This window comes from Triturus cristatus, chromosome 2_2, assembly GCF_964204655.1.
Source record: "Triturus cristatus chromosome 2_2, aTriCri1.1, whole genome shotgun sequence".
In the NCBI taxonomy this organism is placed as follows: domain Eukaryota; kingdom Metazoa; phylum Chordata; class Amphibia; order Caudata; family Salamandridae; genus Triturus; species Triturus cristatus.
This window is the reverse complement of record NC_140582.1, coordinates 559284946-559312774: the sequence shown is the minus strand read 5'-3', so window position 1 is coordinate 559312774 and position 27829 is coordinate 559284946.

Sequence of the window (27829 nt, the reverse complement as noted above, 5' to 3'; positions counted from 1 at the left end):
TTTGTTACGTAATTTGCACATAAACATATCTTCGATAGAATCCAAAAATCTAGCATGTATCAGTAAAGCAAGCATATGGCTAAACACCAATATAGAGGACCTTGTGATTAATGGCGGCCATATTAGCCGGTCAACTATTATGTGGAAACGATTAAGTCTGGCAGAACTGTATTTACAAAGATAATTAATGGAACTTGGGTTGTATCAGTTTGTTCTGGGTAATGTATATACTATATAGAGGCTAATAGTCTTTTTATGTTGATATTTTATTATTTTTTTGATTTAGATTGAAAGCACATTCTATGGGAGATTTTAACGTTTGTCCTGAAGAAGGTGTTTTTTTATTTTTGGACTTCCACTGAAACGCGTCGACGCATGACCTAGAAGGCAGACTATAGATTGTGATGACATCTGTTTTCCGAACAATTAAGTATCTAAACATATGTCAAGGAGAACAGTTGATCCGGATCTAATGTCTTCCTCTCTTAGCCTATAAGAAAATAACTTTCTTACATGTTCTCCCCATCTTGCAATTTGTGAACAGAATTAAAATTAGGCTTTTTAACTTGGTTAACTTGTTATATTTTTATCCTTGTAAGTGTTTGTGACTATCCATTGTTATTGTGATGATACATTTCTGTCATATTGAAATAAATATCTATAATTCATGAGAACACTTTATTGTGTCCAGGTTCTGGTGTCTTGTTCTGGTGACTGATTGTTTCTGCTGTGAGCAACTGTGTGGAATTGTATACGTGCCGAAAGGGGGAAACTTGTTTTGACTATTGTCAACACTCCAAACCAGGAAGTGTTGGCAGCCATTTTGTGCCTCGGTAGAAGCGAGGCTGAAGAAATCAGTGGAACTAGTGTGTAAAACTCATAAAGGGGGTAGGGTAGAAATACCCTGACCCTCTAGACCTGCTTAGGGGGTCCCACAAGGACCCCCAGGGCCTTAATTTTTATTATTTTTTAAACGGCGAAATACACGCAGGGTGCGCGGATCATGCCATAAAAAAAAAGAAAAAAAGCGCAGGCTTTAATATTTAGCCAAATCCTGGGAGCAAAAGTTTTACATTTTATGGGGGGCCCAGAGGGGCTCCCCAGCCCCGGGGACCGCCAACCCCTGGGGCGACAACATAAATCGGTGGGGGGGCTCAACCACCTACCCCCAGCAAAATAGATGGGTGGAGGGCTCAAAGGCCCCCCCAGCCCCAGGGACCGCTACCCCCTGGGGCTTTCTCGAAAATGGTTGGGGGGACTCAAAGGACCTCCCAAGGCCTGGGGACCACCAACCCCGGGCTTTGTATGTTGTGGAGCCCTCGAGGGCCCTGGGGACCGCCAGCCCCCAGAGCCAGCTCCTGCAGTGTCCCGGGGTGCCGGACACTGCTGTTTGCTATGGCAGGGCGAGAGCCGAGGCTCCCACCCTGTCATAGCAAACTTGGTTTGGATTTTGAAAGAGAGAGCAGGGAAACCTGCTCTCTCTTTCAAAATGCAAACCATTTTAGCAGCTCCCCGTGTGGAAAAACAATGCCGGCTCCCGAAGGACGCGGGGAGCCGGCTGGGACCGTGGGGACATTGGGGCTCCCCCCAAGGTCCCCAATGTTATATATGAGCCCTGGCGGATGGGGTCCCTGGGGAGAATAGAAAATAGTGATAGGTGCTATTTTTTTTTACGGTAAAATTAGGAGTCGCGCACCCAGCGCGGCGCTCAGCGCGGCCCCCTGGTGTGCACACACTGGGTGCGCAGCTCCTAACGCGTTGAACACGTATATGACATCACGCACAAGTGCGTGAGTGTCACGTAAAGTAATACGTATGTGTCGCATATGCGCCTGGAGTCGCGTACCAGTCGCATAGCAATTGCGCAGGAAAATATGCACCCATTGCACACCCTACGCGGATCCTACACAACAATCGTAAAATGGCGGCTAAGTTCGGTGCAGTGATCGAGAAAGGTACGCTTTGGGTGCACGACTCGCCAAAAATATATATTTTTTTTAAAACAATACAAAAATTTATATTAAAAATATGTAGTGTAATTTAAAAAATAAAATATGTAAAAATAAATAGTTTAAAAAATGTAGAAAATCAGTATCAAAAAACTAAATATAACAATTAATATATTTAAAAATTATCATCTAAAAAACCTTTGAAATTCACTGAAAAAAACGTAGGTTTCAGGTATGTTATAGTTAGGAATTAGCATTTAAAAAACCTTAGAAATTCACAGAAAAACATAAGTTTTAGGGGTGTTATAGTAAGCTGGACATTTCACTTGTACAAAACCAGTGAAATTCCCCTGTTATAGTTAGTTCAGCTAACTATGACTCACGCGCCCGTAATGCACTGCTGATGACGTCAAATATTACATCACTCATGACATGGTCAGTGACATCACTGATGACATCTCAAATGACATCCCTGATGACATCACTGATGACATCATCCTTGTGATAGAGTGGCAGACCTCCTCTGACCCTAATATATCCTTTGATACACACACTCAAAAATAGAAATTAACATTTTCAAAACAATGGACATACCAATACCACTTCCAACACACCTATTCATTAATTCCAAGATGTACACACACATCCTCTCATTCACTAACAGTCCTATACAGTCAATCATACATGTACTCACTCATCATATGTACTCATACACCACCTGTTACACACCGACACTCATCCATAGAGTTACTCACAAACATAGTCACACATGCAAACAAAGTATCAAACATTAATTTACTTGCATATACAGTTAGACACACAGCACCACCCTTACTTCTACAGAAACTTACACATACTTACTCTCTTAAGCAATCATTTATAGAAACACATACTAATTTATACAGGAACTCTTCCAATCTCTCATTCTCACATATACTCACTTATATACACCAATACTCACATATACTAGTTTAAAACATTTGTAGTTACTCATAAAGACACTATTGAGACAGTCATTCACTCACTAACACACACACTCATCCACCCATACAGTCCTGCACACATGCTGTCTTCAACACATACAAACAGTGAGTCACTCATTCATGCATCTATACACTACGTAATACCCCCACCAAACCATACAGAAACTCAGACACTCATACTGATACTCAAAAAAAAAAAAAAAAACTGTATAGACACTTATGTAGCTACTCACCAACCCACGCAGCCACTTATACACACAGTGAGAGACTGATACAGATATTTATATATTTAAAAATTACTCAATAACCCATGTATTCACTAAGATACACTAAATCAGTCAGTTATGCAATCAATTTTTCAAAAAAAATCATCGCTTTAGACACTTATATACCCATTTATTCTTCCATCGACCTTGAGATATACATATGTAAAACATTTAAATTTCAGAAAAACACACATTCATTGGATGATGTCATCAGTAATGTCATCAGTGATGTCATTTGAGATGTCATCAGTGGTGTCATGAGTGATGTCACTGACCATGTCATGAGTGATGTCATATGTGACGTCATCAGCAGTGCATTGCGGCCGTGCGAGTTATAGTTAGCTGAACTAACTATAACGGGGGAATTTCACTGGTTTTGTAACAAGTGAAATGTCCAGCTAACTATAACACCCCTAAAACCTATGTTTTTTTCTGTGAATATGTATGTATTCACTGAAAAAAACAAAGGTTTCAGGGGCGTTATAGTTAGGAATTGGCATTTAAAAAACCTTAGAAATTCAATAAAAAAACCATAGGTTTCAGGGGCGTTATAGTTAGCTGGACATTTCCCTCGTACACAACCCTAGAAATTCCCCTGTTATAGTTAGTTCAGCTAACTATAACTTGCGCCCCCGCAATGCACTGCTGATGACGTCACATATTACATCACTCATGACATGGTCAGTGACATCACTGATGACATCACTGATGACATCTCAAATGACATCACTGATGACATCACTGATGACGTCAGCCATGTGATAAATTAGTGCATCTTCTCACACCCTAATATAACCTTTGATACACCGACTCAAAATTTCAGACGGCCATTTTGAAAACCATAGATACTCCAATACCAATAACTACATACCCACTCATTGACTCTTAGGTCTACATACACCTCCACTCACTCACCTGTACAGTCACTCATACTTACAGTCACTCCGTACAAGACTAAGATATGCATTTATACACCTATATAGACACTCACACACCGCCAATCATCCATTGAGGTACTGACACACCTAGTCAGTTGTGCAAATAATTAAACACAGTCCAATTTACTCACCTATACAGTTAAACACACTCAAGTTCACTTACTCATAAAAATACTAACAAATTCTGACACTCTTATACAATTACTAATACAAGCACACACTCATCCATACAGGCACTCCCTCAATCACACACTCTCACATATAGATAGTTATATACTCTTACACACATATACACTGCGTTTCACATATGTAGTTACTGACACATGTACAACTGAGATATACATTCAATCACTAACACACTCATACATACACTCACCCAACCATACAGTCCATCACAGTTGCACTCTTAAAACCATGCACCATAGAATCACCCATTCACACATCTATGCACACAGTCACACACACCCTACCCTCACAAACACTCAGGCACCCATACAGATACTGAGACAACCAATCAATAACTCATATAGACACTCATATAGCTATTCACAAAACCATGCAGCCACTTATACACCAACACACAGACACATACAGACATTCACACAGTTTAGTCACTAGTCTGCAGTAAGATACATTCAATGACTCACTTATAGAGTCAGTTACGCACCTAGAAAATCACCCATTCACACACATATACACCCACTCATTCTTCCATAGGCCTTTCACTATAAATATATAAAACTTACTTAAACTTTTAAGAAAAACACACATTCACTGGATGATGTCATCAGTGATGTCATCAGTGATGTCATTTGAGATGTCATCAGTGGTTTTAACAAAAAGAGGGAACAAGTGGGCTTTTGAAGGTCCTACATACATGCCCATAATAATCAAAACAAAAGAGAGTATGTAGTTCCTTATAAGAGTCTTAGGCAGGAAGGGAGCCAGGATAACTATTACTATGGACGTCGTCCTATGATATTACGAGGGGATAGGGAAATTCCCTTATTTGGAACTAGGGCCCTCACACACCCAGCCAGCTAGGTGTCATGCTTCATCATTGGGCCTGCTCCTCGTCGGGTCGGCGCTGCAATACCCGACGGGCACCCAATATGGGGCTCTTTGGCGGAGATCTTTTGTTCCACGCCGTATGGTGTAGTGGGGGTGAGGGGCCCAGTGTGAGTAGATGTGGTGAATAAGTGTGTGCAGTGATTAAAACAGGTAAGGGAATCAAATAAGAGATCTTTATTCAGATAGGTTCCCTGCCTCATTAAAATGAAGGTCGAGTGGCGTATGTGTGATTGTGATAAATAAGGATATATACGCTCTACTCGTAACTATGCAGGTCAACATGTTTCTTGCCTTGCTCGTCAGGAGGATCGATTGGCAATTCTTCAGGACCAAGTAACATACATCTGCACATCGTAGCGAGGTGGGTACACCTACCTCTCAAATAATCAGACTGTGGGGGACGTGACCACAGCGAATGAGGGCGACCTATAGAAGAGTAACAATGCATACTCAAAAACAAATTGGTCTTGGTCGGTGTAGACATAGTAACAGACATGACTCTCTCAGCACTGCAATTATTTGGTGTTAATAATGATGACCCTTGGGAAGAACATTCATGCTTCACATTATTACAAAACTCAAGTGCCAATGTTTCTTAAAAGGCTTACAGAGAATTATTAGTGCAAAGCTTAAAAACAGGACTCAAACTAGTCATGAGGATAGTGGTAAGTGGACTCACCTACAATAGTAGGGATCATACCTCAGCAGTTGCCGGCGGATCAAAGGACACCTATCATGTAGTGTCCTATAGGGACAAAGTAGATGAAAAATTCACCAATTGGTAGCGGACACAAAAATATTAGGAAAATACCTGTGGTGGAAAAACAAATGTGAGAGGGTGGAGGGGAGGGCAGCGTAATGCAAGTAAAACACCAGAATCTGGGAAGAGTCAAGCACGTCCCCCAACCTAACCAGAACCCGGAGAACCATCACGGTCCCTGTGGAGGACTCGTGCAGGAACACCAAAGTGTGGGGGGGGTTTTGGGAGCATCTTCACCTTGTTTAAACGGCTCGTACTCGTGGTGGTTAAATCCTAGTGTACCGCCATATTAGCCGCCTCTCACCCATTAATAACCTCAGTAACATGGCAACCGGCGGACGGGGCCGCTCGTGCATGAACTAACGCTCACCTGGTCAGCGAGGACTCCACCTGAAAGACCTACCCCTCCGCCGGTGGAACCGGGTGGCTACAGTCAGCTTAGGTGTGTGCCTATAAAACCACCGGCTCGAGAATGTGGGCGGGGCCGGCCTCCAGTAGGAAACTGCACGTAATCTCGTCTACGGATCAGTGCACCATCGGCTCAAACACGGGGGTAACCATGTCGGCCATCTTTAAATGGTGTAACACTCATTCGGGGCATCAAATTAAACTAATCCTGCAGTGTCCTTGATATGGCGCTATGTAAGGAAAAAAGATACTCCCCAAAATTGGAATGGTAGGAGGTCAACTAAAGGAATTAGCGGTTGCATAGTACCCAGTGAAAAAGGTATTAATTGACAGTATAAGGAGAATACACTGTAGGGGTCGTACACTGCTGCTCGCTAAAGTGGTATAGGTGACAGGAGAAAAAGGAACAAAACTATATGCTGTACCAGGCATTCAAGAAATCCACAGGCCACTAAAACCACGACTAAGAAAGAATGCCACTCAATGTGTAAGCAGACGGAGGTGAATGCTACATCAAAGAGTAATAAAAAATATATATACATTTTATACATATTGATTAAAAACAATGGGCCAAAAGAGGCAATTTGCATCTTTTGGTAACCTGATGAAGTCCCGCGGGGGTTGCCCGTGCATATTACTTTAACAAAAAGAGGGAACAAGTGGGCTTTTGAAGGTCCTACATACATGCCCATAATAATCAAAACAAAGGAGAGTATGTAGTTCCTTATAAGAGTCTTAGGCAGGAAGGGAGCCAGGATAACTATTACTATGGACGTCGTCCTATGATATTACGAGGGGATAGGGAAATTCCCTTATTTGGAACTAGGGCCCTCACACACCCAGCCAGCTAGGTGTCATACTTCATCATTGGGCCTGCTCCTCGTCGGGTCGGCGCTGCAATACCCGACGGGCACCCAATATGGGGCTCTTTGGCGGAGATCTTTTGTTCCACGCCGTATGGTGTAGTGGGGTGAGGGGCCCAGTGTGAGTAGATGTGGTGAATAAGTGTGTGCAGTGATTAAAACAGGTAAGGGAATCAAATAAGAGATCTTTATTCAGATAGGTTCCCTGCCTCATTAAAATGAAGGTCGAGTGGCGTATGTGTGATTGTGATAAATAAGGATATATACGCTCTACTCGTAACTATGCAGGTCAACATGTTTCTTGCCTTGCTCGTCAGGAGGATCGACTGGCAATTCTTCAGGACCTAGTAACATACATCTGCACATCGTAGCGAGGTGGGTACACCTACCTCTCAAATAATCAGACTGTGGGGGACGTGACCACAGCGAATGAGGGCGACCTATAGAAGAGTAACAATGCATACTCAAAAACAAATTGGTCTTGGTCGGTGTAGACATAGTAACAGACATGACTCTCTCAGCACTGCAATTATTTGGTGTTAATAATGATGACCCTTGGGAAGAACATTCATGCTTCACATTATCACAAAACTCAAGTGCCAATGTTTCTTAAAAGGCTTACAGAGAATTATTAGTGCAAAGCTTAAAAACAGGACTCAAACTAGTCATGAGGATAGTGGTAAGTGGACTCACCTACAATAGTAGGGATCATACCTCAGCAGTTGCCGGCGGATCAAAGGACACCTATCATGTAGTGTCCTATAGGGACAAAGTAGATGAAAAATTCACCAATTGGTAGCGGACACAAAAATATTAGGAAAATACCTGTGGTGGAAAAACAAATGTGAGAGGGTGAAGGGGAGGTCAGCGTAATGCAAGTAAAACACCAGAATCTGGGAAGAGTCAAGCACGTCCCCCAACCTAACCGGAACCTGGAGAACCATCACGGTCCCTGTGGAGGACTCGTGCAGGAACACCAAAGTGTGGGGGGGGAGGGTTTGGGAGCATCTTCACCTTGTTTAAACGGCTCGTACTCGTGGTGGTTAAATCCTAGTGTACCGCCATATTAGCCGCCTCTCACCCATTAATAACCTCAGTAACATGGCAACCGGCGGACGGGGCCGCTCGTGCATGAACTAACACTCACCTGGTCAGCGAGGACTCCACCTGAAAGACCTACCCCTCCGCCGGTGGAACCGGGTGGCTACAGTCAGCTTAGGTGTGTGCCTATAAAACCACCGGCTCGAGAATGTGGGCGGGGCCGGCCTCCAGTAGGAAACTGCACGTAATCTCGTCTACGGATCAGTGCACCATCGGCTCAAACACGGGGGTAACCATGTCGGCCATCTTTAAATGGTGTAACACTCATTCAGGGCATCAAATTAAACTAATCCTGCAGTGTCCTTGATATGGCGCTATGTAAGGAAAAAAGATACTCCCCAAAATTGGAATGGTAGGAGGTCAACTAAAGGAATTAGCGGTTGCATAGTACCCAGTGAAAAAGGTATTAATTGACAGTATAAGGAGAATACACTGTAGGGGGTGTACACTGCTGCTCGCTAAAGTGGTATAGGTGACAGGAGAAAAAGGAACAAAACTATATGCTGTACCAGGCATTCAAGAAATCCACAGGCCACTAAAACCACGACTAAGAAAGAATGCCACTCAATGTGTAAGCAGACGGAGGTGAATGCTACATCAAAGAGTAATAAGAAATATATATACATTTTATACATATTGATTAAAAACAATAGGCCAAAAGAGGCAATTTGCATCTTTTGGTAACCTGATGAAGTCCCACGGGGGTTGCCCGTGCATATTACTTTAACAAAAAGAGGGAACAAGTGGGCTTTTGAAGGTCCTACATACATGCCCATAATAATCAAAACAAAAGAGAGTATGTAGTTCCTTATAAGAGTCTTAGGCAGGAAGGGAGCCAGGATAACTATTACTATGGACGTCGTCCTATGATATTACGAGGGGATAGGGAAATTCCCTTATTTGGAACTAGGGCCCTCACACACCCAGCCAGCTAGGTGTCATGCTTCATCATTGGGCCTGCTCCTCGTCGGGTCGGCGCTGCAATACCCGACAGGCACCCAATATGGGGCTCTTTGGCGGAGATCTTTTGTTCCACGCCGTATGGTGTAGTGGGGGTGAGGGGCCCAGTGTGAGTAGATGTGGTGAATAAGTGTGTGCAGTGATTAAAACAGGTAAGGGAATCAAATAAGAGATCTTTATTCAGATGGGTTCCCTGCCTCATTAAAATGAAGGTCGAGTGGCGTATGTGTGATTGTGATAAATAAGGATATATACGCTCTACTCGTAACTATGCAGGTCAACATGTTTCTTGCCTTGCTCGTCAGGAGGATCGACTGGCAATTCTTCAGGACCAAGTAACATACATCTGCACATCGTAGCGAGGTGGGTACACCTACCTCTCAAATAATCAGACTGTGGGGGACGTGACCACAGCGAATGAGGGCGACCTATAGAAGAGTAACAATGCATACTCAAAAACAAATTGGTCTTGGTCGGTGTAGACATAGTAACAGACATGACTCTCTCAGCACTGCAATTATTTGGTGTTAATAATGATGACCCTTGGGAAGAACATTCATGCTTCACATTATTACAAAACTCAAGTGCCAATGTTTCTTAAAAGGCTTACAGAGAATTATTAGTGCAAAGCTTAAAAACAGGACTCAAACTAGTCATGAGGATAGTGGTAAGTGGACTCACCTACAATAGTAGGGATCATACCTCAGCAGTTGCCGGCGGATCAAAGGACACCCATCATGTAGTGTCCTATAGGGACAAAGTAGATGAAAAATTCACCAATTGGTAGCGGACACAAAAATATTAGGAAAATACCTGTGGTGGAAAAACAAATGTGAGAGGGTGGAGGGGAGGGCAGCGTAATGCAAGTAAAACACCAGAATCTGGGAAGAGTCAAGCACGTCCCCCAACCTAACCGGAACCCGGAGAACCATCACGGTCCCTGTGGAGGACTCGTGCAGGAACACCAAAGTGTGGGGGGGGGTTTTGGGAGCATCTTCACCTTGTTTAAACGGCTCGTACTCGTGGTGGTTAAATCCTAGTGTACCGCCATATTAGCCGCCTCTCACCCATTAATAACCTCAGTAACATGGCAACCGGCGGACGGGGCCGCTCGTGCATGAACTAACGCTCACCTGGTCAGCGAGGACTCCACCTGAAAGACCTACCCCTCCGCCGGTGGAACCGGGTGGCTACAGTCAGCTTAGGTGTGTGCCTATAAAACCACCGGCTCGAGAATGTGGGCGGGGCCGGCCTCCAGTAGGAAACTGCACGTATTCTCGTCTACGGATCAGTGCACCATCGGCTCAAACACGGGGGTAACCATGTCGGCCATCTTTAAATGGTGTAACACTCATTCGGGGCATCAAATTAAACTAATCCTGCAGTGTCCTTGATATGGCGCTATGTAAGGAAAAAAGATACTCCCCAAAATTGGAATGGTAGGAGGTCAACTAAAGGAATTAGCGGTTGCATAGTACCCAGTGAAAAAGGTATTAATTGACAGTATAAGGAGAATACACTGTAGGGGGTGTACACTGCTGCTCGCTAAAGTGGTATAGGTGACAGGAGAATAAGGAACAAAACTATATGCTGTACCAGGCATTCAAGAAATCCACAGGCCACTAAAACCACGACTAAGAAAGAATGCCACTCTATGTGTAAGCAGACGGAGGTGAATGCTACATCAAAGAGTAATAAAAAATATATATATATTTTATACATATTGATTAAAAACAATGGGCCAAAAGAGGCAATTTGCATCTTTTGGTAACCTGATGAAGTCGCACGGGGGTTGCCCGTGCATATTACTTTAACAAAAAGAGGGAACAAGTGGGCTTTTGAAGGTCCTACATACATGCCCATAATAATCAAAACAAAAGAGAGTATGTAGTTCCTTATAAGAGTCTTAGGCAGGAAGGGAGCCAGGATAACTATTACTATGGACGTCGTCCTATGATATTACGAGGGGATAGGGAAATTCCCTTATTTGGAACTAGGGCCCTCACACACCCAGCCAGCTAGGTGTCATGCTTCATCATTGGGCCTGCTCCTCGTCGGGTCGGCGCTGCAATACCCGACGGGCACCCAATATGGGGCTCTTTGGCGGAGATCTTTTGTTCCACGCCGTATGGTGTAGTGGGGGTGAGGGGCCCAGTGTGAGTAGATGTGGTGAATAAGTGTGTGCAGTGATTAAAACAGGTAAGGGAATCAAATAAGAGATCTTTATTCAGATAGGTTCCCTGCCTCATTAAAATGAAGGTCGAGTGGCGTATGTGTGATTGTGATAAATGAGGATATATACGCTCTACTCGTAACTATGCAGGTCAACATGTTTCTTGCCTTGCTCGTCAGGAGGATCGACTGGCAATTCTTCAGGACCAAGTAACATACATCTGCACATCGTAGCGAGGTGGGTACACCTACCTCTCAAATAATCAGACTGTGGGGGACGTGACCACAGCGAATGAGGGCGACCTATAGAAGAGTAACAATGCATACTCAAAAACAAATTGGTCTTGGTCGGTGTAGACATAGTAACAGACATGACTCTCTCAGCACTGCAATTATTTGGTGTTAATAATGATGACCCTTGGGAAGAACATTCATGCTTCACATTATTACAAAACTCAAGTGCCAATGTTTCTTAAAAGGCTTACAGAGAATTATTAGTGCAAAGCTTAAAAACAGGACTCAAACTAGTCATGAGGATAGTGGTAAGTGGACTCACCTACAATAGTAGGGATCATACCTCAGCAGTTGCCGGCGGATCAAAGGACACCTATCATGTAGTGTCCTATAGGGACAAAGTAGATGAAAAATTCACCAATTGGTAGCGGACACAAAAATATTAGGAAAATACCTGTGGTGGAAAAACAAATGTGAGAGGGAGGAGGGGAGGGCAGCGTGATGCAAGTAAAACACCAGAATCTGGGAAGAGTCAAGCACGTCCCCCAACCTAACCGGAACCCGGAGAACCATCACGGTCCCTGTGGAGGACTCGTGCAGGAACACCACAGTGTGGGGGGGGGGTTTTGGGAGCATCTTCACCTTGTTTAAACGGCTCGTACTCGTGGTGGTTAAATCCTAGTGTACCGCCATATTAGCCGCCTCTTACCCATTAATAACCTCAGTAACATGGCAACCGGCGGACGGGGCCGCTCGTGCATGAACTAACGCTCACCTGGTCAGCGAGGACTCCACCTGAAAGACCTACCCCTCCGCCAGTGGAACCGGGTGGCTACAGTCAGCTTAGGTGTGTGCCCATAAAACCACCGGCTCGAGAATGTGGGCGGGGCCGGCCTCCAGTAGGAAACTGCACGTAATCTCGTCTACGGATCAGTGCACCATCGGCTCAAACACAGGGGTAACCATGTCGGCCATCTTTAAATGGTGTAACACTCATTCGGGGCATCAAATTAAACTAATCCGGCAGTGTCCTTGATATGGCGCTATGTAAGGAAAAAAGATACTCCCCAAAATTGGAATGGTAGGAGGTCAACTAAAGGAATTAGCGGTTGCATAGTACCCAGTGAAAAAGGTATTAATTGACAGTATAAGGAGAATACACTGTAGGGGGTGTACACTGCTGCTCGCTAAAGTGGTATAGGTGACAGGAGAAAAAGGAACAAAACTATATGCTGTACCAGGCATTCAAGAAATCCACAGGCCACTAAAACCACGACTAAGAAAGAATGCCACTCAATGTGTAAGCAGACGGAGGTGAATGCTACATCAAAGAGTAATAAGAAATATATATACATTTTATACATATTGATTAAAAACAATGGGCCAAAAGAGGCAATTTGCATCTTTTGGTAACCTGATGAGTGATGTCATCAGTGATGTCATTGACCATGTCATGAGTGATGTAATATGTGACATCATCAGCAGTGCATTGCGGGGGCGCAAGTTATAGTTATCTGAACTAACTATAACAGGGGAATTTCTAGGGTTTTGTACGAGGGAAATGTCCAGCTAACTATAACACCCCTGAAACCTTTGGTTTTTTCAGTGAATTTCTAAGGTTTTTTAAATGCCAATTCCTAACTATAACGTGCATGAAACCTATGTTTTTTTCAGTGAATTTCAAAGGCTTTTTAAATGCTAATTCCTATCAATAACTTATCTCTGAAGATATCATGTTTAATGATTTTGATTGGATTTCTATATTTTTCAAATTCAGTGTGTCAATTTCATTAATTATCTTTTTTTTAAAATACTTTTTTATCACCATTTTTTAAACTTATTTTTTCAATTAATTCTTTTAAAAATTAAAAAAAAATATTTGAACTTAATGGGTTTTTCAAACATATTTTTTTATATTTTTCAAAATATTTTTTTAACTATATGTTCAAAACTGTATTTTATATATATTTTTCAATGTTTTTGGATCCGCGCACCATATGCGCACCGTTCTTGATCCCTACGCGATAGCATCTGCGCATGGTATGCATCAGGTACGTGTTTAGTGCGCGATCGCAATGCGACCGGTACGCGACTCCTAGCCTATACGCGACACGTTCGATGTACGTAACGAGACGTTTACGCGCTTCCGCGATGCGTCATCTGCGTCTATGATGCGGTAGGTGCGCGGATCCCGTAAAGTATTTAACATTTAAAAAAACATATGTATGTATTTCATGTGAATATTAATTGATGACAAACTCTTAACTAGTCTTAAAACGAAAATATTTTTACATCTAATCCTATAACTTTTTTAAATTCAATTTTGCGGATGCGCGCTGGGTGTGTGCTGCGTAAGCGCAGGGTGCGCGGTTCCCATGTGCCCTGCAAAAAAAGAGATTTGATTGGTTCATTACACCCCACCCATTTCAATCATTCTTCTTTGACCTTCTTTAGAGCACCATCTCTTTGGAGAGAAGAAGATTTTTTAGACTAAGTTTACACTTAGCTCTAACTTTTTTCAACCAAAAATGGCTTCAGGGCAGCAGGCATCACCTGCATCACCTCATACTTCTGAGGATGAATTTTTGCCGGAGGCACCACCCAAAAAGTCCTGTCGCGAGGGCATCCTAACAAGAAATACTCTTGCGGCACGGCAAGTATGATGAAGCACATGAGGACCCTTCATCCGAACAATCTTGCACAAGAAGAGTGCCGACGGATGAGAAACACTCCTGCTCCTGCGCCATCCACCTCATCGCAGCCGAGCACATCAAGAGTGCATCCATCAGCCCAAACCTTGGACATCCGTCCTCAATTTCAATTTTTAAAAGTGCTCTGCACTAAGTGCAATAAGACTTTGTGCTATGGTGAGCAGTCGATCTATCTGATCTGCCGCCGGCAAGAAAGTCACATTTGCTATTTTTTTTTCTTTTATTGTTCCCTGAAGTTCATTGTTTGGTTTCTCCTGTTTTGTTTTTTGTTTTTTTTTTCTTTTGCAGAAAAAACATTTTTTAAAAAAAATTGTTCAGAAAACCCCCAAAAAATTATAAAAGAAGAAAGAAGAAACAAAAAAGTTCTTGTAAGAACTAACTTTCCTGGTTTAAAAAAAGAGCGAAATTTCTTTGTTAGTGTTAGTTTAGATGAATGTATGTGTAGTACGTAATTGACTGAATGAATGCATTAGTAGCGTATGGTGAATGTATAAGTGCAGAAGTATGAGGAAGTACTGCAGCATCACACAGTAACCTCTTTAACTGCAGTGTGCTGTAGTACTTCCGAAGCACAGGGATGCAACATATGTACATAAATATGTTGCAAATCTATGCTTCTCTCTGCACGGCTGCTTAAACTGCAGCCATGTGGTGACATAGGCAACCTTGCACCACAGTGCAAGGATATCTGTGTCATGTGCAGTTTGTTTTTCTACAGGAAGACACACCTTCCTGCACAAAAACAATGAGAAAATGCATTTTTCTCCTTCAATGTATGCTGAACATTTCAGCATGCACTGAAGATATAAAAATGTGGAGAAATTAAAACAATTCTCCTTGTTGTGCTTTCCTACACCAATTTTAGAATGGTGCAGCATTCACACACATATCGAGATTTATGATTTCTGATAAATCTAGACATGTGTCTTGTTCTATGAGTATTAAGTGCAATCATGCACAACAACACTTATAGACCACCCTTTCAACACAAAGTGTTGTGCATGATGAGGTTATATTTACATGGAGTATAAAAAGTGCACAGAGTGCCTTTTCCTCTCTTTATAAATATGAAAGAGTATCTTGCACAATAACTATGTTACAAAAAGTGACATATTTCCGTTTTTAAATTTCCTTGCGAATGATAGAAGGTAAGCACAGAGTTTTGTCTGCAAAGATGTTCAAAAAAGAATGATTGAAATGATTGCGGTCCTTCAATAGCTAAAATGGGAAATATTATGAACATCTCAAATCTCTGTTTTTGCAGGTCACATGATATCTGATTATGGTCAGATTTTAAAACTACATAAACAGAGTGTTTTTAGAAACGTGTTTCAACTTTGTAGCTTCTTTCGGACCTCTTCATTCTGCATATTGAGACTTAGTTAAACTTACCTTCACAGTAATAGGAATAAAAAATGGAATACATTTTTTTCTGTTTTTCATTCAAATATAAATTCATATAAATTGCTTATTTTAAAATTTGGATCTGTGAAAGAAAAGGAAAAAAAAATTATAACATGTAACAATACATTTTTTACAACACAGCATAATTTCCACAAAGTAATTTTTTTGCCTTTTTTGCTGTTCTCAGAATATATTAAATTTCACTAAAAATAGTGATTTCAATCGTACTCATCACTTAACAGCGGGCAAAAAAAACACAATCTCAAAGATTGTCAAAAAAAAACAACATGCCTTCCTCAAAAAAAAAAAACAAGATACAAATCACAGATATATAAAATGCACACAGCTAACAATTTTTTTTAACTTTAACTTACAAAAACTGTAAATGATGTCGGTTTAAAATATTCACCAAATCTAAAGATGAATTTTTGGAGGATGCACCACGCCCACAACATTTTCCTTCAGTGATGTGGAAATGTTCTACTTTTCTCGAGGGGCAAACAAAGACCAATGCCACCTTTCTCATGCACAAAATTTTCAAAAGAGTTCTGTTACGAGGGGATCCTAACAAAAAATACTCATGCGGCACAGCAAGTATGATGAAACTCCTAAGGACCCTTCATCCAAACAATCTTGCACGAGAAGAGTGCAAACAGATGAGAAACACTCCTGTTCTGTATCTGTAAAAAAGAATCACAAATAAATGTATATTAATAACTTTAAAACTTATACTATTCCATTACTGTACAAACACATTTTATAAAAATACTGACTAAGAAACTATAGCCCTGAACCACAAGTGCGACGATGGTTAAACCACTACATGCATAGTGCATACTACTTTGAAGCAGTTCATGCCCTAAAGCCTACCTCACTAAAACACTACATGCTAACTGACTAAAGGATTCCAGTACTATAAGGAGACACACTGGGTGAGTGACAGGGTGTTTGCTAGAAGTGTATGAACACTAACTAGGGAATTGAAGGTGTGAAACACAACTGTGTAGATGATTAGAGGACTGCATCCATACTGCATAGGCATTTAAAGCAGTCCATGTGCTAAGGCCTGGCTCACTGCATGACTACTTGGGTACTGACTGAATGATTAGAGTACAGCAAGGAGAGTGCCTGGGTGAATGTATAAGTGCTAGGCTTTTCGCACAGGGAATGGATTAGTACTTGGTACTGAATGGGTCACTAGAGGAGTGCAAGGCAGTGACAAGATGTTTGCTGGACTGTATGGATACTGACTAGGAAATTGAAAGTGTGAAAGACAAGTGTCTAAGTGGTTAGAAGACTGCATACATAGTGGATAGGGGTTTGAAGCAGTCCATGTGCTAAGGCCTGGCTCAGTGCATGAATACTTAGGCACTGACTGAATGATTAGAGTACTGCAAAGATAGTATCTTGGTGAATTTATAAGTGTTTGAGTTTTTGCACAGTGAATGGATTAGTACATGATGCTGAATGGGTCGCTAGAGGACTGCAAAGGGAGTGACAGGGTGTTTCCTGGAAGTGTATGGATACTGACTAGGGAATTGAAGGTGTGAAAGACAATTGTGTAGGTGGTTAGAGGACTGCATGCATAGTGGATAGGGGTTGAAGCAGTCCATATGCTAAGGCCTGGGTCACTGGATGAGTACTTGGGTACTGACTGAATGATTAGAGTACTGCAAGGAGAGTGCCTGGGTGAATTTATTAGGGTTTGGGTTTTGGCGCACTGAATGGATTAGTACATGATGCTTAATAGGTCACTAGAGGCGTGTAAGGGAAGTGACAGGGTGTTTGCTGGAAGTGTATGGATACTGACTGGGGAATTGAAAGTGTGAAAGACAAGTGTGTAGGTGGTTAGAGGACTGCATGCATAGTGGATAGGGGGTTGAAGAAGTCCATGTGCTAAGGCCTGGCTCAGTGCATGAATACTTAGGAAGTGACTGAATCATTAGAGTACTGGAAAGAGAGTGTCTTGGTAAATTTATAAGTGTTTGGGATTTGGCACAGTGAATGGATTAGTACATGGTGTTGAATGGGTCACTAGAGGACTGCAAAGGGAGTGACAGGGTGTTTCCTGGAAGTGTATGGATACTGACTAGGGAATTGAAGGTGTAAAAGACAAGTGTATAGTATGTTAGAACACCACATGCATACTGCATAGACATTTGAAGCAGTCTATTTGGTACTTAGAAGCTGACTAAATCATCAGACTACTTCTAGGACAGTGCTTGGGTAAAACTTTTACATTTTCAGTTCTGCCACAGTGAAGAGAATAGTACATGGTACTGTACCTTAGTGTCAAACCCTGACTCATTTTATCAATGCATAAGCAAAGACTAGCTTCTAATGCTACTAAAACTTGACAACATGACAGGTTTTAAAAGAGTTATTTGCTAAAAAATACACGATGTTACCAAATGATTCTCTCACAGTGGTTCCCAAATGCACACAGACTCACAGTGTGATTCTAGACAACAACCACTATACCTAGGAGTTTACCAAAAATCATTCACTACTGTGGAAGTGGTAAGGGAACTGCACACAATCTTCATATTTCAGGACTGCACTTTTGAGTCAAAGCCTGACTCATTTAATCAAAGCATAAGCAAACACTGGCTTCTAATGCTACTAAAACATGACAACATGACCGGTTTTAAAACAGTTATCTGTCAGCAAATACACGATGTTACCAAATGCTTCTCTCACAATCCTTACCCAAATGCACACAGACTCACAGTGTAATTTTAGACAAGCAACACTATCCTAGGAGTTTACCAAAACTCATTCACTAGTCTAGAAGAGTTAATGGTACTGCACACAATCTACATATTTAAGTACAGCACATCAGTGTCAAAGCATGACTCATTTAATCAACGCATAAGCAAAGACTGGATTCTAATGCTACTAAAACTTCACAACATGACAGGTTTTAAAACAGTTATCTGTCAGCAAATACATGATGTTACCAAATGCTTCTCTCACAGTGATCCCAAATACACACTAACTCACAGTGTGATTCTAGACAAGCACCACTATCCCTAGGAGTTTACCAAAACTCATTCACTACAGTGCAAGTGGTAAGGGAACTGCACACAATCTACATATTTCAGGACTGCACTTTTCTGTCAAAGCCTGACTCATTTAATCAAAGCATAAGCCATAACTATCTTCTAATGCTACTAAAACTTCACAACATGAAAGGTTAAAACAGTTATCTGTCAGCAAATACACGATGTTACCAAATGCTTCTCTCACAGTGGTTCCCAAATGCACACATACTAACTGTGTGATTCTAGACAAACAACACTATCCCTTGCACTATACCAAAACACATTTCTTCATCTAGAAGAAGTACTACATTTTAGTATAGAAACATAACATAACTCATTTCACAAATTCATAAACAATGACTGGTTTCTAATTCCACCAAAATATAAAAACAGCACAGTTATCTGTCTGCAAACACATGAAAAACACAAATGCTTATCACAGAATGGTTTCTACATGCACACACACTGTCAATAAGATTGAAGAGAAAAAAAGTACTCCCTACACTTTAGCAGGAGAAATACATTAGTCTGATTAAAATCAAAATAGTCTACATACATCCCCTCACAATTAAATAACTCATCTTTCAAGTTCTTTTGTAGATTAAGAAGTATATCAGTCACTCACCATATTTTCTTTTACAGAATCTCTGCACTGTGCACCTCTGAGCAAAAACAAAGAATGGAAAAGTTTCCCTTTCATTTTCCACACATATACATGTAAAAATCAAATCACAATCCTTCCCACATAAACTCAAAAGCAAACACACATTTCTATTGGTTAAACATTTCAACCCTTTCCAACTGAAATACATGTCAACCCTTCCCCCAGTCTGCCTTCTGCCTGTTACCATAGAAACAGGTCATGGAACACTGCACTGAGCACACAGGTCAGAAGTTCAGCACACAATGTTGCTACACAAGAGAGGAAGTGTGCTTCACTTTTCAACATATCAGCTAATCATATATAATGTTCCTTACAATCTGTTTTTGTTAACCAATAGGAATCATACCTTTAAAAAACAGAAATATACACCCTACCTTTCAGTGTACAAAGTAGTCATACAACCAATGACTTCTTGTATTTTTTTTTTTAAATTCCGTGGATCCGCGCACCCAACGCGATAGGATGCGCGCACCGAGCGCGCATTTCGCCGTTTAAAAAAAGGGGGCCCCAGGGGGTTCTTCTGGGACCCCCTAAGCACCTCTAGAGGGTCAGAGTATTTCCACTCTGCCCCTTTATATGTTTTACACACTTATTCCCCTTGCTTCTTCAGCCTTGCTTCTACCGAGGCAGAAAATGGCCTCCAACAGTTCCTCGTTTCGAATGTAGAGAGACACTCGACAGCCAATTAGCATTCAGTGCGCGATCGGGAGGGTGCGTGCTCGGTTCGGGGAGGGTGCGCTTACGGTGCGGGAAGGGTCCGCGGATCCTCCCCGGCCATAGATATTTATGTACTTTTAACTCTAATTTTCTCAGGAACTACTGAACGGATTCACACCATTTATGCAAAAGGCACGAGTCTGAACTGAGGACTACCTCTTTGCCAAATTTGGTGTCATTCCGTTCAGTGGTTTGTGCTGTAGCTGCAACAACAGATCCTATGGGAAATTGCATGGGGCAAACGTGTTTTGGGACCCCCCTTTTTCTCTGCCCCTGCTTGACGAATCACCACAAAACTTTCAGGGTAGGAAAAAAGTTTGGAAAATTTTGCGAGGATTCGTCAACCGGCGCCATACTTATTGGGAATAGAATGTTGCGGATCTCCTATAAAAAATAGGTCCTAACTATAACTATCTACTGGCGACCGGCAGTAGATAATATATATATATATATATATATATATATATATATATATATATATATATATATATATATATATATATATATATATATATATATATATATATATATATATATATATATATATATATATATATATATATATATATATATATATATCTTCAAAGTGCACGCAGTTACTTCCTATTATGTGTTTTAGTGCATTGTGGTTAATGTGGTATCTACACTTTAGTGACATTTGTGAGTAGTGTGCTTATCTCTTTTTCATTATTGAACAACATTGTTCTATCAGCAAAGTTTGTGCTTTATGTCCGTTATTTTATTTTCTGCTCCTTGGTGAGCTTTGGGTTTTAGTTTTCATTTTATTTGTGATTCTGGTATCATAATTTCCTCATTTTTAAACTTGATGTTTCATTTGATGATCCTTATGTTTTCATCTTGATGTCATTTTGTTTGATTTGATTTGAGGTGCTGGAAAGTGTGTCAAAGGTGTACATAGAGTTCTTCATTCTGGTTGAGCCCTCACGGATCAAGAGTTCTAAAGGCCGCTATATGTCTTGATTCTTTTTGGCGCAGAATTCTTTCACGATTTCCTCCCCTTTCTAATGGAGGTATTTGTTCTATGGCCCAAAATTTAAGACATTCCCACCGACAATCATGTTCTTTCTCCATGTGTTTTGCTATCGCATTTGAGCGATCCTTATGTAAAGTGGCTCGGATATGTTCAAGTATTCTTTTCTTGACCTCAAAGATTGTACTTCCAATATAACGTAGCTTACATGGACATTCTACCATGTAAATGACATAACTGCTTTTGCAGGTTAGATGTTGCTTTATTTTCCATTTAGTCCCCTTTTGGATCTCCAGCTCTGTCATATTTTTTGCAATTTTACATGCCTTGCATTGTTTACATGGCCAAAAGCCTTCTCTCTGTAGTCTGTTGTAGTAGATGTCTCTTTGAAATGACTATGCCTGATTTTGTCAGCAAAGTTTTTAACTCTTCGATACGTTATGTTTGGATGATCTCCCATTATCTTTGCCAGCAGTGGGTCAAGTTGTAGAATACTCCAGTGTTTTTTGATAATTTTGATAAGGTTCTTGTTTTCCAGACTGTGTGTTGTGATGAGCCTTATTGTTTGCGGATCTGAGGCTTCTTCCTTTAATTTGATCTTTTTTAATATATCCTTTCGTTGTTGGCTTGTTACTCTTTGTAGACTTTTTTCAATTACTTTCCTTGGATATTTACGTTTTCTGAATCTGTCACTTGCTTGTTGACTATGTTTCTTGAATTCATCATCCGCAGAGCAATTTCTCCTTAATCTTAGGAATTCCCCATAGGGAATGCTCCATTTTGAAGTGTCTTGATGAAAACTTTCCCCATGTAGTATCGCATTGGTGGATGTTTTTTTGCGATGCAATGTTGTGTGGAGTGTATTATTTTCCACATAGATGTTGGTGTCGAGGAAAGTTACTTGTTTTGTGCTGATTTCAAAGGTGAATTGTAATTTTGATATGTTGTTATTAAGTCTTGCAAAGTAACTTTTGAATTCAAGCTCTGTACGTCCCATATGATTAGGAGGTCATCTATGAAACAAAGCCAAAGAATGTTTTTTTCCAAATACTCATCATTTGCTGGAGACCAAGCCACTTGTTGTTCAAACCATCCCATGGTAAGATTTGCTTAGTTGGGGGAAAAAGAAAAGCCCTTGGCACAACCTTTTATTTGTTTGAAAATCTGTTTGTTGAAAGTGAAGATGTTGTTTTCCAGGCATAGGGTAATCATTTTCATTAGCATGATATTGTGTTGATGGTATTCAATGCTTCTTTTGCCTAGAAAGTACTGGCAGGCCTGGAGTCCAATTGAATGTTCAATATTGGAGTATAATGAGACAACATCCATTGTTATTAATTTAAAAGTGGATTGCCATGTTATTCCTTCCAGTTTTTGTAGAAGATCCGTGGTGTCACGTAAATAGGAGCTGAGATCTTTCACGAGTGGTGTCAAAAAGTGATCTATGTAGTTTGAGATAGGATCCAAAAGAGATCCATTTGCGGAAACTATTTGTCTCCCTGGTGGATTTACTTTACTTTTGTGTATTTTTGGTAGGCAGTAGAAGGTTGCCATTATTGGAAATTCACATGTAAGGTATTTTTGTTCTTCTGTGTTAATTAATCCTCTCGCCAACCATTTATGTAGATGTTGCTTCAAGTTGTCTCCAATTTCTTTTGTAGGGTCTTTTGTTAGTAACTGATAATATTGTCTGTCCATCAATTGTCGTTTTGCTTCGGTCATGTAATCCCTTTTATCCAGGACTATGATGTTGCCACCTTTGTCTGCCGGTTTTATTTCAATGTTAGTGTCCTGTTGCAGATTATTTAGTGCTTGCCTTTATTTTATCGATAGATTGTGTTTTACATGGCTGGGTTTTATTTTATATAGATCTTCTATTACAGCTTTGTGGAATAAATCCACCTTATTGCCCGATGGTAAAGTTGGATAGAATCTTGATTTTGATTTGAGGTTACTTTCCCCTGCTCCTAATGGTGGTTGCTCATTACACCCATTTAAAATACATGATAAAGTAGAGAAGAATAGAAGAGTCTGTCAAATGTTTCCGATAGGCAGTGCTCCTTCTATAAACCATGACAGCTGTACTTTTAAAGGAGCCACCTAATAAATGCGAGTTCATCATGAAACATAAGAGTTAGCAAGGTCCAATTCAATCAATGAAATCCACTGTAGTTTATACAAGTAACATAAGACACCGAATACCCATATGTTTCAGCACTTTTTCACAATAATATTTATTTGAAATCTTTGACAGTACATTACATTGTACAGCCATCTTTGGGATATACAACTTAGAAATCCATATAGGCACATCAGTGCTCATAATGATCAACATGTTCACATCCTAGCAGCCGCCAGCATTTACTATTATTTCATATACTAATCACATTATTATATCTATTGATTCATATTGTGACTAGAGACATCTTTCTTGTCTTACCTCCATTGGTCTAAGTGGTTTGCTGCTTTCTGGAGACTTCCTGTGATCTCCAATTCAAAGTGGAAGTTATATTGGTTTTACCGGCACTGTTAGTGGTTATATAATTTCCATTTGTTGGTTTTTCTCCTACAACTAATGTCAACTTGTTACTTGATGTTTGCTCGGTTGCTGCTACTTTATTTTTTGGTTTAGTTGATTCCTGATCAGAGTGCCAATCTTATGAGTGACACTGTTTTTAACATCCGTAGCCACGTTGGTAGCACTTCCCTGAAGGATAATTGGTTCAGGATGTACTGATTGAGTCTTGCTAGAGTGTTCCATAGTTTTGATAGACCCCAGCACGTTACTCAGAAGCACCATCCTGCATTCTACACAATGTGGTTGTGCGTGGTAGAATGCCACTTGATGACATTCCATAGGGCATTGCATAGGGCAGTGATGCAGCTGCTCAAGACAACTATGGCATGGCTCCCAGAAATCATCATGATGCAACCGTAATAAGCAAATGAAACAGCATGAAAAGAAGGGATGGCCAATAATACCCAGATAAAGGTTAGGTGCTGTGAGAGGGTGGTACAGAATTCACAAAGGGCATGACCTGAAGCTTCTCATATGATCTAAGTCTATCAAACGTATGTTGCATTCTTTTACAATAAACACTTTATCTTTGTAAGTGTTTATTGCAAGGACAACTGGTAGCCAGGAAATAGTATGCTTTAAATAATTCTAATCAAGCTAATAATCCTAAATGTTTGCATTTATTAGACAAGGATAGACATGGCCCTAAAGTGTTTCACATTCTGCTGAGTCCGCTCTATGATGATGACCCTGACTATCTGATGCCAGACCCACCCCATTTTTCCTTCTTCTGATGCAGGGTATAACCCTGACCAGCTCTGCAGCCAGCATCGTTGGTAGATTCCTCTACATTAAATAAGCATCAGCCAAGTCAATACCTCTGGCATTGGCCGGCAGTCTTTTGGCAATTCTTGTTTTGTTTTGTCATGGTTTTTGCCAAACTGTATTGTTCAGGAAGCTGCTGGGCCCTCATCAATCCAAAACAATATATTGGCTAAAGACAAAAATGTTTGGGGTTTTTTCTCAAAAAAGCACACATTTCCCTAGTACTCCCTGGCACTAAAAGGAATTCCTTTGAATTTGGATGAACTCCTTGTGAAAGGTCAGCATCCAAACCTTGCTGTGAAATCAGTCAATGGATGAAATGGGCCGACACATTACTGAAACATTGCCCCTTGATACACACTGTAGTGGGCGGAAAAGAAATGTGAATGACACCGTCACAGATTAACGAACAAAATCTGACTGAGAACCCCTAGAAGAAGAATGTAATACTTATAATTTCCGCAAATCAAAGGGTTTGGGCTAACAAGGACATTAAAAGCAAATCGGTTTGGCATTGTCTGCTATCTCTTGCCTTTGAGAAAGAAGGAATGAACAAAAGAAGGCAACAAAGCAGGAAAGAAAGAAAGAAAGAAAGAAAGAAAGAAAGCAAGAAAGAAAGAAAGAAAGAAAGAAAGAAAGAAAGAAAAGAGGAAAGGGGGAAAGAAAGAAAGAAAGAAAGAAAGAAAGAAAGAAAGAAAGAAAGAAAGAAAGAAAGAAAGAAAGAGAGAAAGAAAGAAAGAAAGAAAGAGGAAATGAGGAAAGCAGGAAAGAAGGAAAAGATGAAAGAAAGAAAGAAAGAAAGAAAGAAAGAAAGAAAGAAAGAAAGAAAGAAAGAAAGAAAGAAAGAAAGAAAGAAAGAAAGAAAGAAAGGAAGAAAGAAAGAAAGAAAGAAAAAAGGAAAGGAGGAAAGCAAGACAGAAGGAAAAGAAGAAAGAAGGAAAGGAAGAAAGAAAGAAAGAATGGAAGGAAGGAAGAAGAATTAAAAGAATAAATCATTGTTGAGTCAGATCTTTTGTGTGTAAAAACGAAAACTTGGTACTACATAGTAGCTTACAAATATACATAATGGCAGATGGAACTACCCATGGTGACATCATTCTGACATTCTAATACACAATACTCTGCATACATAATAGACACAACATAATGAGGTATAGCTACCAAAAGGCAGACCAATTGGCTTTGTCAGGGTTTAACCACATTAATAAAGACAGAACCATGCATAATACCCAATGCATTGGCAATCATGTCCATTAACTAATGTACCGATTCATTGTTACCTTTGTGGTTGTCAATTGTCATTAGCTTCATTATTACATGTAATGAGTCACTCTGACGTTGTCATTAATAAAGCATTTCAATCTCAACAAACTCCTTGAATGATTTTTTCTTCTAGTTTAACCATGCTGCAAAACAGCATTTGGACTCATTAACAGGATTTCCTACATTCCAGGGCCTTTTGACAGAATTGAAAAATTCTGAAAATACTTAAAACCTTGGCCACCTTCTCCCATGGTCATTGATGTAATTTCATGGGAGGGATAGGGTGACATAACTAAGACTTCTGGCAGGCAGCACCAAACCCCTCTACTTTATATATTGATGGTACCTCTTCCCTTCCTGGGGCAACGCAGAAGCAGAAAATGTAATTCTGCAGCACCCCAAAGGATTCCGGGGCAATTGTTTGCCTGAAGACTTGCATAGTTGATGAGCAGCCTCACGCTGCAACCATGTCTTTCTTTTTTATTCTTTTTGTTAGTGAAGTTGAAGCTGCACACTGTGATGTTTCTTTTTACAAAGCGGCCTTGCACTGCAACTGTTTTTAAAGCAGTGTACCCCTGCCCCAAAAAGAGGCAACCGGCATGGGCCTATTGATGGGACCGCATGGGGAGTCCACTGGTATGAGGCCCAATGGCTCCCATAGCCAGGGCAGCTATTGTGTGCCGGCATGAAACAACACTCTCTTCTCCTGCCCATGCTCCTTCGCCTGTGGTTGGAGTGACTCATGCTGCCTCTTTTTTCTGTCTGCAGTCAGTGCAGGTGAGGGTGGATATGCTGTGTGCCTCCAGCTCCCCCTAAACATACATCCGGCAACAGCGGTGTGTATCCTGCAATACTCCCAGGGGTTCGCCCACTCTAGTAGCTTTCTGACTTTGGATCGCGGTGCTGTTCTTCTTTGTTTGCCTTCCTTGCTGCCTTTAACCAGGCCATGGGAACTGAGGGCCCCCAGGACAAATACATTTCTTGGGAGGGGGCCTCTCACATGCCCTCTTCTACATTCCCTTTTCGAACTTGCACTAACTGCCGGGACCTTGACCATCTATGGGATACTAGACTTCTTGTGGTGTTTTCTTGCCCTGTCGGGCTGTTTTGGCCACGTTTGCTATTCGTGGTCAACCCTAGCCAGCAGGAGGCGTCTCTTCTGGTCTTTTGGCCTCTAAACATTATAACCTTTGGAGAGCATATTTTCTTTGCTCTCTCTCTCTCTCTCTCCCCTCAGGTCCTGTCCTCCATCCACTGACTGTTGTTTTCTTCAGCTTGGGATCGCCTCCAGTGGCATCCCGCAGTCTTCAAGGTAAAATACCCTAAGTGTCTGCACTCTTCAGTTCCGATAGCTACTAAGGCCACTTGATGGGTGCCTGTTTGATAGCAGAATTCAGGGGGAGTCCCTTTGATGAGGGTTACCCATGTTCATGCCCCTGGAGTCACTATTAATTGATGTAATATTAGTATCTCTGACTGATCGATCAACACACTTCAATGATTGGCTCTACTGAACTGTGAGTCATGGCATTATTCATCTAGTGCACATCCACTTAAAAAGAAGTGTTCTTTAGTGCCAGGGCTCGTTGGCTTATAATTTACTTAATCAAATGCTTTGTTCCTTTGTTCCTTCCATGTTTTGTCTTTGTTTTTTCCTTATCCTTGTGTGATTCAACTATGTTTTCAGGTTACACTAATACAAGGGAAGTAATATTTTGCGTTTTCCACTTGCTTGCTAAGAAGCACCATACACTTTTATTAAAATTAAATGTGATGTTCAATTAAAAAAAGCTATTGCTATAATATAACCTCCATTTTCTAATCAGCAGCATATTTTATTTCTTCCTTTTTATTTTTGTGGTGACCACAGCACCGGTTTACCAAGGTTAGTCCCATTGACTGAGCCCATTCTATTTCAGGCCTACACCATCATTTGCAAAGAAACATATGTTAACTGACACAATGCTGATATATTCAGCTTCCTTTC